The following is an 11744-nucleotide window of genomic DNA, read 5'->3' on the forward strand; positions in this document are numbered from 1 at the left end:
TTCATGCATGTTTAAAGATAGCCTAGTTATTCACCAAAAAAACTTAGGGAAAAATCACTCGGCGCCATCATCGCGATTTCGTTGGCGCGCTATTTAAAATTTCGAGTTAACAGTACACAGGGTGTCGCCGTTACGATAAGGAAAAGCTGCAACGGCTCTTTCATGGTAACTTTCTTGCCGTTATATAGCAACACATGTTGTTAGAGAAAAGCGCAATTAAATATATAATATTATATATAAACACGACCGTTTTGTTTGAAGAACTTTATTGGAGTGAATTGAGTCACAGTAAGCATTAGTACAAGAAGAAGAAGTAAAGAAGTTACAAACAGGGTTGATATTTTTTTCGTACTTAAACTATACATGGTTGAATTGCAAGTTGGCTCCAACACATGTTATAATATATTGTATCTTAAATAGGCGTAATTATTTATGAAGGTGTCCCACGATGTATAAAAACCGCCAATTATTCTTGTAATTTTGAATCAAAGTCCTTTACTATTTTTAGAATTTTTTTTACAAGATATCTAGAGCTATTAGTTTTTTCATCGGCTAGTCACGACATGCAGCGCGAATAATGCCATATTTTATTCACGAAATTGATTTTTAATAAAAACACGCTTCTAAAATACCCCGGACCCCCCCCCTTTATGAAATCCTGGATCCGCCACTGATAAAGGTCATACTCTTCCTCTTACGGAAAAGTAAATAAAGTGAAAAATAATGTATCTGGAGTATTCCTAAAGCGCTTTACTTTAGTTCAAACGATTCAATAATGTCGAAAGGGAAAATTTGCACCTCAGCTCTTCGAAAAGCATTCATAGAGTTGCAAATGACCGTATTAACCTACAGTGCTACACACAATTAAACGTTTCAAAAAACGATGGTTTTTAATGATTTCATATATTTTTCTGAGTATGAAGCAGCAGAAAACGTTTCAGCGCAGGTGCGTTGTACAGATTGTAAAGTTTTTGGTCGGCATTTCATCCTCAGCGAATGTGCCCATATTTCGCATCTGTTTCGAGTTCGCAGAATCAAGTTCGTCATGCCCAATTAAAGTTTTCGCTTAGTTTGAGCTTACGTAACATGCCGCTGACTTTGGCAACTCTTGTGGCTGCATGATTTATGTGCGCCCAGTGAGTAAATCTTGAGACTAGTTGCACTACCGATAAAGTGGCACCGAGTATTTGCATATCTACTTCTAATGGGACACATCTGTTGGTTAGAAGGACTAGCTCTATTTTCTCTGTGGCCAGTTTTAATCCGTGGTCCCATGTCTGTACTCGGATCATCACCTGGTTTAACTTTCTTTTGGCATCGTCAGTGTTTTGAGCGATTATCACAGCTGCAATGTTGTCTGTGTATCCAACTAGACACATCGTAAGTCATCTCAATACGAAGGATTTTATCGTAGCTTATATTCCAAATTTCATGTCCGAGTACCGTTCCTTGAGACGTACCTGCTGTTATTTGTTTCGCCTGAAGCTGAAAATCATTTAGCTCAAAGTGTCAGATCCTTAATGGGGTTCTTCACAGAAAAAGAACTCATCACACTGTCGTAGAATATAAAGCTCTCAGTGTAAAAACGGCAAAGAAATTATTTGTAGATATATTTTTCAATACTAACGGTAGTTGTATAACATTATGATTTGTATGACACTTGAGGACCCCAAAATAATTATGCCAAATGCAATTAATATTAATCGTACAGCCAAAGGCATCGAGTGAGGGGAGGAGATGTAGAAGTTGTCAGTTCTGAATATCGAATGATGCACGACTACAGCAAAGCAGTGTAGTAGGCTGGCCGGAAGTAGGCTATGAAATTTAACACAATGCGACACGTGTATGTCAAAAGTACATCCACAAACACATGCACGATATTTTTAGCGCTATTTATATATGTATATGTATGTGAGATAGTGGTCGGTTTTCGTATTAGAAATCCTCCACGAAAAGTTGCATTGAACTTTCTTTAAATGATATATGAGAAATAATTTTTTCATATTAATTCATTTAAGCACTTTTCTTCACCTCATCAAGAGCAGCAGCAGCCGTAGTAAACAGCAACTGTTGGTTTTTGTCAATTGACAAGCTCTTATTGGCTCTCACAGCTTTAACAACTTTAAAGTAGAGGCATATTTGAGAGACACTTCCTATTCAGTAGTGAGCTTTTTACATGTAAAAAATTCTTGTGAACATATAAAAAGTGGCATTGAATTTTTTTTCGATTTTTTTTCTGTTCGTTCCACAGCAGTTCTGTACTAGACATAATTCTTTCTTTCAAACTTCCTTCATGTAGACATATACGTATGTATGCATGTACGTACGTATATTTTTAATTTTTTCTTTCTTTACAATTTATAGCTTTTTAATGCCTCGCAAGTGCATTCGTTTAGGAATAGTGTCACAAAATGCATAAATCTTCCAAAGCCTTAACTGCATTAAGTAAAGTTCTCGCCGGAATCTTGTTTTGTATATTCTCGTTAATATATTTTGTTTCCTTTTATATTTAAATAACTTGAAATTTATGTCATTAATTTAGTTTTTTTTTTGTATATTTACATACATCATTTCTATACATGTATCATTTCTATGTATGTAGGTATGTAATCGGTTTTTTTGTTCTTCTATATTTTGCTAACTGGTGTGGTTCGCAGGCAATTGTTCTCTTCGCCGAGGTAGAGGTAGTAAATTGCATTACCAGTAAACTTAAAATATTTTTTTACTGATTGCTGGAAAAAGTTACACTAAAAATATTTTTTACTGATTACTAAAACAAATTGCAGTAAAAGTATTGGCGATTTAGCCTAATGCTTGTGATGCTGTTATTACCGCTATTTCTGTGCCTGACATTAAAACATGAAAGACATAAAACCCCTGGAGATCAAGCGGGGAATAACAGGTATTACTTTGGTAGCTCAGGCAATTCAGAAGTAGAACTCTCTCTCGGAAGACCAAACTGGCAATATATAGGGTTTTTCAATAAGGGCGGGTAGATGTTGAAATGGAATAAAATGGCGTTTGCTGTGTGGCACGTTTGAACGTGCTGCTCAATCGTGTAACTTGCCATGATGATTTGGCATAAACAACTGAATAATAAAAAAAGATTTGACAGATGTCACCAAAATAAAATGGCTGCCACAGGTCGTCAAAATCGACCCGCGGCAATTGAAAAACCCTTTATAAAACGAGAAAGTTTTGGGACCTTTCGAAAAAAAATTCTTCGTTAGAGCTTTGGTCGTTGGTGAGGAGCTGTATGGGCTATACAGGAGCATGGACATAGTTAAGCGTGTAAAAATACAGAGCCATGGCTTGTCCATATCATCCATATAATGAAAACGCCTTGCTTACCTTCGAAACAGTACCCCAAAAAGGAAAACGAGGAGGTTAAGACCACATCTTTGTTGGATTTCGTTCGGGATAACTGTTAACCATTGACCACATATTGTAAACAATCTTAACTTGCAATTCATGTCATGAAATATTTAAACTCATATTGCCATACATCTCTGAAGCAATGGGCTGTTTTGCATGTTTGACCGCCAACTGGTATTTTTTGTGACGCTCACAATGGTCGCATCTTCGATAATTTTAGAATAGAAAAAGGGATTCACCCAGAATCTCGGCGTCCTTCTCTCCTCTTCGGTTTAGGAACCTTATTAGGTTGTTGACGTCAGTTGTTCGGTTTGCCTTCTGTCCTTCCATAGGGCCGGGCATTCACAGAGGAAATGGAAGATTATTTCCTTTTTCTGCGGTTGTTTACAGCTATGACAGTATGTGTTGTGAAGGATGCCCATTTTGTAAGCTTGTTCTCCGATAGACCAAAAGCCTGTTATGACTAGCGTTAGTCTACTGGCGTCCTTTCGTTTCATGTTTATCAATGTGGACGAATGCTTGAGGTTGTAGGTGAGCCATAACGTTCTGCTAATTTTGCATTTCGTCTGGTCTTTTCATCTACAATTCACGATTCGGAGATATTTTAAGGGAAAATAAAAATAAAATCACCATCATATAAAAGTTTTGTCAAAATTTTTCTTACAATTTGTTACACTACTAAGTTTTTGACCGCTCAAAATTCGCTGCAGGTTTTCGTAATGTAATTTTACCTTACTGAAATAAGATAAACGTTGGATTTTTTTTGGGATTTGTTTTGTTTGACAGTTGGGCTATAAGACGGAAAAAATAATTTTTTTTATAAAAGCTATTACACGCACTTTTTAACCCATTCCATTTTACGTATGTGCACTACTAAGATTTTGACCGCAACTGTACATATGTACATATGTATGTATGTAATTTAGTACAATTTTTCTTCTGTTTATAACCCTTATCAGTTTTGTTTGTTTAATTGTAAATTTAAAAACAATTTTCGGCATTAACATTTTTTCTTTTTCCATTATCTTTCTCAAGCAAAGCCAGCGCCTACGTACCTATGTATGCGTACACATCAATGTATACACATTATTACTAAAAGCATAATCTAACCATATAAATATGTACATATGTAAGTGTTATTGATTTTTTTTTTTGTTTTGGTTCGCGTATTCTCTTAAATCGCCACTCAACTCTATCAAAAAATACTAGCTGTGTATTGGCCAGTGTGTGAGGTTGTGTGTCTTAAAGCGAGGAAGTGATAACCGGTCCTGTGGCGCAATGGATAACGCGTCTGACTACGGATCAGAAGATTCCAGGTTCGACTCCTGGCAGGATCGACGAATAGCAGTTGAACTAACTTTTATTATTTTTTAAAATAATAGATTTTAATAAAAAAAAACTTTAAACAGTGGAGTTAAATTATTTAGGCATAATTGGCCTCCTTATGGAATTGATGCCTATCAGAAGATTCCGAAGAAGTTTGACCTCTGTTGGAATAGACAGTTAACAGTTAAAATGTTCTTTATTATTTAAAAAAATTTTTTTTTTAATTTTACACTTCGTTTCATAACTATGTGGTCACAACTTTTTTCAGCACAAAAGATGTTAGTAAAATCTATTTCCATTTACTTTTTTCAGTTTGAAAGTTTTCTATGAAATCAAAAATACGTACATTATTTTTTTCTTATTCCATTTTGAGATATAATATAATTGAGATATAATATAATATACACATACCTTCTGCTCAAATATGAACGAGACGTTATCAATAAAACGGTCCGCGGATGACATATGGCAAAAATAAATTTTTTGTTTTTTGGTAGGACTGTTATAAGCTTACATGGCAAATTTCAGCGTGATATGTCACATAGTTTGTTTTCTGTGCTACTGTAAACAAGTCAAGCTCGAGTGTGTTCTTCGAATTTAACGATGGAAATTCAAGTTGAACAAAGAATTTGTTTGAAATTTTGTTATTCCAACAAAATTTCGGCTTCAGACGCCTTAAAAATGTTCCAGACAACCTATGGGGACTCTGCTCTATCGCGTGCACGTGTTTTCCAGTGGTACAAATCGTTCAAAGAGGGCCGTACATCGGTTGAAAACTTGCCTCATGAACGTCGTCCAGCAACATCAGTAAACGACGAAAACATCGGAAAAGTAAAGGAAATTGTGCTTGAAAATCGCACAAATCGCAAAATCGAATAACGCTGAATATTATTTAGACGTTTTAAAGCGTTTGCGCGAGAACATTCGTCTTAAAAGGAAGGTATTGTGGGACAACAAGTCATGGTTCTTGCATCACGATAATGCACCAGCTCACACATCACGTCTTGTTCGCGATTATTTGAACAAAAATAATGTTAATATCGTTCCGCAAGCACCGTATTCGCCTGATATGGCTCCATGTGACTTTTTCCAGTTTCCTAAGCTCAAGTTGCCGCTCCGTGGAAAACATTTTGAGACAATTGAAGTCATAAAAGAGAATTCGAAGAACACACTCGAGCTTGACTTGTTTACAGTAGCACAGAAAACAAACTATGTGACATATCACGCTGAAATTTGCCATGTAAGCTTATAATAGTCCTACCAAAAAAACAAAAAATTTATTTTTGCCATATGTCATCCGCGGACCGTTTTATTGATAACGTCTCGTTCATATTTGAGCAGAAGGTATGTCTAAATTTTTTTTTGCTGGAAGGTTGGTAAAAAATTTTAGCATTTAATTATATCAGTCAACCGCAGGTGTGCTCTGCGATTTTCACTGTGGATAAAAATATCGAACAAAGAATTTGTCTTAAATTGTGTGTTTTGAACGGGATTTCATATGCCGTATCATTGAAAATATTGCAGAAAGTCTATGGTGAGCTGGCTTTATCAAAAGCACGGCTCTACGAGTGGCATAAGGCTTTTGCAGAGGGCCGAGAAGTCGTGGAAGATTTACTCAGATATGGTCGCTCATCAACGTCTTCAACGGATAAAAACGTCGACAAAATCAAGGAAATGGTGCTGGAAAACCATCATTTAAGTTTGAGGGAGGTAATTCGGCATCAATTCGCTACATTTTACAACGTTTATCCTGCGCATAATAACAGCGGGTGAGACGTAGGTATATGAGTTTGACATGCAAGCCAGTCAACAGGCGGCTGAATGGCGCTAGTAATGAGCCGAAACCCAAAAACCTCGTCAAAGTCGGTCAAAAGTGAAAGTCAGGCCACTCATTTTGTTTGATTATCATGGTGTTGTGTACTCGGAATTCGTACCAAATGGTTCTATGGTAAATAAAGAATATTATTTGGAAGTTATGCCACGTTTGAGAGAGAATGTGCGTAGGAAACGGCCCAATTTGTGGAAAGAAAACTCACGGATCTTGAACCATAATAACGCACCGTCTAACAAGGCCTATATTGTGAACACTCTTTTGACCAAACACTCGACAAATATGATCGAACAACCACCGTATTCACCGACAAAATAAACTTTGATGATGAATCAATTATTTTGCGTTTTATTGAACAATTCCCGGTGCTTTTTTCTGGTGTATGTGGTGTACAGTGGTGGTCCCGAATTTACGACCCTACGCCAAGAGAACATGTTTCCAATAGTTTATCTTCTTAGCAAACTAAATGATTACTAATATTTTTCTTTAATTATTACTAATATGTTTCTTTAATTATTACAAAAATTTTCTTTATAAGTAGGAAACAAGGACCTTGGCATATTCCTCCCTCTCTCATAAACTCATGCACATGCAATTAGTACCAGTTAGAGCTGGACTCGAATTCTCTCTCTCTCTCTCCCTCTCTTCCCCCTCTCTCTCTCTCTCCCTCTCTTCCCCCTCTCTCTCTCTCTCTCTCTCCCTCTCTTTCCCCTCTCTCTCTCTCCCTCTCTTTCCCCCCTCTCTCTCTCTCTTAAAATTTTCTTTATAAGTAGGAAACAAGGACCTTGGCATATTCCTCCCTCTCTCATAAACTCATGCACATGCAATTAGTACCAGTTAGAGCTGGACTCGAATTCTCTCTCTCTCTCTCCCTCTCTTCCCCCTCTCTCTCTCTCTCCCTCTCTTCCCCCTCTCTCTCTCTCTCTCCCTCTCTTTCCCCTCTCTCTCTCTCTCCCTCTCCCTCTCTTTCCCCCCTCTCTCTCTCTCTCTCCCTCTCTTTCCCCTCTCTCTCTCTCTCCCTCTCTTTCCCCCCTCTCTCTCTCTCTCTCCCTCTAACAAAATCCAGCGGTGCTAATCCGGATTACCGGGCGGTTAATATAAAGAAAATTGTAGAGCGACAGGCGGGTGTTACGCGGTTTAGTGAACAGCTGATTTGTTTATTGGATAGTTTTGTCAGTAAAAGATGGACCGCAAGCAACAAATACAGATATTAACTGGCCTGATACTAAAAAACAATTATTTATTTATCATAAAAAAATCTTAAATTGCAATTTCTCAAATTGCTCCGAAAAATCAAAACAATTAATGTAATTTCGAACGTATTAGTGTAAACTAGGATTGCATCTAGTCTTGCTTGTTTTTCTTTTCAAAAGTTTCATTATTTTTTATTCACAATAGATAACAACTGGCACTTTTGTCAACGAAAATTCCCCGAATCCGCTTAAATTGTGGGAATTAAGTCTAGTAGTTCATCCGCATTAGTTGCACATAATTCCTGATATAATACCGAATTAAGTCATTCAACCCAATTAACGTCACCGTCTGCCTTTTTTTACACGTCTTGTGGAGTGATGAATCTAAGTTCTAGAATTTCAGACCTGGTGGAAAAAGAAAACGTTTGCCATCACACGCAACTAGATCCACCTTGTACATAAACCTCTATAAAGCATGGTGCTGGTAGTGTTTAAACTTTCCAAGAAAAATGTTGTTTACCATTTAGTTTTATAAGAAGAAAAACTATAGGGAGTTTGTTGTGTTTGAAAAAAATGATGATGAATTCGTGGCCACCACTGTACACATGTGACATACCAGATTCGCCCATGGTGGCCAAGCTGCCCAGTCTACATTTTCAAAGTAATTTATTTACTGAATGAAACCACGATCGTGCTCTCTTGCTTCTGTGAATAGCAACTTTGGCTGAAAAATCCACCTTTCACAACCAATTTCATTTCACAACGAAGAAAATTTATTTCTAAAAATTCAATATAATCTGTGCTGTCCATTTTAATCCAATAAAAAGCTAAGCGGAGGCTGCTGTTTAAGAAAACTCTCGCTATATTATTCAGAATCCGTCATCAAATTTGTCTTCTTTAGAAACGAAAAAACAAATAGCTTCATCACAAAAAATATTTGTTTTGGCAGACAGCTTCAAGTCTTTCCGTTAATTGCAGAGTTTTTCAGTTTCAGTTTTTGTTTTGCAATATTTTTCGATGCTTTTAATACCCTACAATTCTAAGCAAATACCATCACCATTCAACAGATAATACGCGAACGCATCCCACCTCGCTGAGAGAGAGACCAAAAAAATAGCCAAGTAAGTAATTTAGGAGTATGCGAGTTTATGGTTTTATTATGTAAAACCCATCACTGTGAACTTAAGTTTGAGTTGTCGGGGTCAGGGGTTGTGTCCCTGGTTTTTTGCGTTTATCTCGTGAGCTCCGAGAGTTCTTTTTACTGAACTCGTACCTTTATAAATATTTAGAAGGTTGACGCGATTATACTTTCTACTTGTATTCTGCTCTCCTCAATCTTTCACGTTCTCTAGCGAAACATGAGTTGTCCAACTGCTTCAGACGATTTTTTCTACATATATCCATATTTGTATTCCCTGTAACATTAGCGCCGATTTCGATTTGCCACTTGTCAACTCACTCAAGCAAGTGTCTTTCAAGCTGCTTATCATGTAAGCAACTTGTTTAAATCAGTGATTCCCATTATATGAGCAGAGCCAACATAAGAAGTGAAGAATCAGAAACGGCTATTTTTGTTTTAGTAAAATAAAGACAGTACATGGACTTAAAAAAAACTCTTTCGGCTAGAAAATGAACCGGTCCTGTGGCGCAATGGATAACGCGTCTGACTACGGATCAGAAGATTCCAGGTTCGACTCCTGGCAGGATCGACCAAAACAATTGTTTTTTTTTTATTTTTTATTAATTTTAAATATATAATATGAGTAAAGCTAATTTGCAGGTCATTTTTCGAGATCCTTTATTGAAGTTTTAATTAAATTAATTGTTTTTCATTCATTTCTCAAAGCAAAACTTATTTTTCTACTTGCAAATATTATATACACAGGTTGAAAACAAAAGTTACATGGAAATTCGACAAATTTGGAAAATTGCGATTAATAATCTGTAATTGATATACCTGTGTAAACTGTTAGCAAGATAATAACCGGTCCTGTGGCGCAATGGATAACGCGTCTGACTACGGATCAGAAGATTCCAGGTTCGACTCCTGGCAGGATCGACGGAGCAATTTAGATATTTTTTAATACAGTTTCTCTTATTACAAGTAAAGGCGCTACTAATTGTTCATAATATTAAAAGTAAGGTAAATATTTTTACGATTACAATTCCTATCATCAACAGTGACCGACCCCACACAGGTGCCGGCTGCTTATTCTCAATATGATTATAGTTGTTAATAATTACACAGTTCAACAAAATGCTACGTATTTGACAGCTTATAAAAGTAAATGCCAGCTTACAACACCCATAAAAAAATCCCAAAATTATTGTTTCACCAATTGTTTGCCAAGCGGCTTGAAAGAAACTTGCTGGAAGGGTGGCATCAAACAAACAAAACAAAAACGGAAATCTGAAACTGAAAAACTCTGCAATGTAACGTAACGTCATAAAGAGTTTGTCAAAATATTTTTTTTTTAGAAGAAAAAGTTTTTGGTGGATTTCGTTGCTAGTGAAGATAAATTTGATGACGGATTCTTAATAATATGGTGAGATTTATTTTTTAGCAGCATCCTCCTTTTAACTCCTCATTAAATTAAAATGGACAGCAGCGATTATATTGCACTTTTGGAAATAATATTCTTCGTTTTTAAAAGGGATTTTATACACAAAAATAAAGGGATTATTCCGCGGTTTCAGTAAGTAAATAAATTATCGGGGACGAATATGGTACTTCACATATGGTATGTATAGGGTGGGCCATGTAAAATTTGCTTTTTGAATCGGCAATAAAAAAAAAGTAATCAATATTTTTTCAAACTTTTTTTTTATTTTGAAGATTAAACATTGTCATTTATGAATGAAAAATAATATCGTTCAAATGACTGCCACGACTGGCTTTACAGTAGACCATTCGATCAACCCAATTTTTAAGCACATTTTCGATTGTTTGGGCTCCAATTTCATGAATGGCAATTTCGATTTCGTGTTTTAATTCATCAATCGTCTCTGGATGGTTCGCATAGCATTTGTCCTTAACGGCTCCCTACAAAAAATAGACCAACGGGCTTAAATCACAGCTCCGAGGCGGCCAATTTATATCGGAATTTCGGCTGATTATTCGGTTTTCAAAAACGGTAGCCAAAAGTTCGAGTGTAACTTTGGCAGTGTGACAAGTTGGACCGTCCTGTAGAAACCAAATGTCGTCCATGTCATCCTCTTCAATTTTTGGAAACAACTCGATGAACATGTCACGGTAACGCTCGTCATTTACTGTAACCGCGGCTCCTCGCTCATATTCGAAAAAAAATGGCCCGATGATGCCGCCAGACCAAAAACCGCACCAAACAGTGACTCATTGTGGATGCATTTGCTTCTCTACAGTAACATGTGGATTTTCTGAGCCTCAAATCCGACAATTTTGCTTATTGACATAGCCACCGATGTGAAAATCAGAAAAGAAGAAGAAGACTCACCACTTTGGAAATAGGTTTTCAATATTTCCCAGTTTTGTTCAAGCGTATAGCACCCCATTTTGTAAATGTCAAACCTTTAAGTAAATTATGAACACATTTAGCATGTCATTTGTGTTACCATTCTCAAAAAAATAGGTGGTTCAAAAAGCAAACGCTATATGGCCCACCCTGTACAATGGTGGTCATGAATTTAGCACTATATGCCAAAACAACATTCTCTCTATAGTTTTTCTTCTTAGCAAATTTCATTTTTCTTACACATTTTTTTACTAACCTCCTCAAAAAACTCTTATGCATGCAAGTGGTACCAGTTAGAGATGATATTGGGTCACATTTATACATATATTATACATATAATTGACGCGTACATTCTTTGTTAGGTGTTTGGCCGAACTCCTCTTCCAAATTGTGGTGTGCGTCTTGAAGTTGTTTCACAGTTTTTTGCCGCCTCCGAACAGCTAATTGGCAACCTTAAATAATTTTCGTTAATGGGGCGTGTTGCGATGAAAGATAGGCGTGATTTTTATAATCATGCGCTTGAAGAAA

General features: G+C 36.5%; 3 non-coding genes across 3 annotated transcripts; all 3 read left to right on the top strand.

Moving 5' to 3' along the window:
• Positions 1 to 4639: 4639 nt before the first annotated feature.
• Trnar-acg (transfer RNA arginine (anticodon ACG)) lies at positions 4640 to 4712 on the top strand. The gene has a single exon. It is a non-coding gene; the product is annotated as a tRNA-Arg (tRNA).
• Positions 4713 to 9361: 4649 nt separating this feature from the next.
• Positions 9362 to 9434, top strand: Trnar-acg (transfer RNA arginine (anticodon ACG)). The gene has a single exon. It is a non-coding gene; the product is annotated as a tRNA-Arg (tRNA).
• Positions 9435 to 9711: 277 nt separating this feature from the next.
• Positions 9712 to 9784, top strand: Trnar-acg (transfer RNA arginine (anticodon ACG)). Its single transcript has one exon. It is a non-coding gene; the product is annotated as a tRNA-Arg (tRNA).
• Positions 9785 to 11744: the final 1960 nt, after the last annotated feature.

The sequence above is a fragment of the Anastrepha ludens genome, chromosome 5 (genome assembly GCF_028408465.1).
Source record: "Anastrepha ludens isolate Willacy chromosome 5, idAnaLude1.1, whole genome shotgun sequence".
NCBI lineage: Eukaryota > Metazoa > Arthropoda > Insecta > Diptera > Tephritidae > Anastrepha > Anastrepha ludens.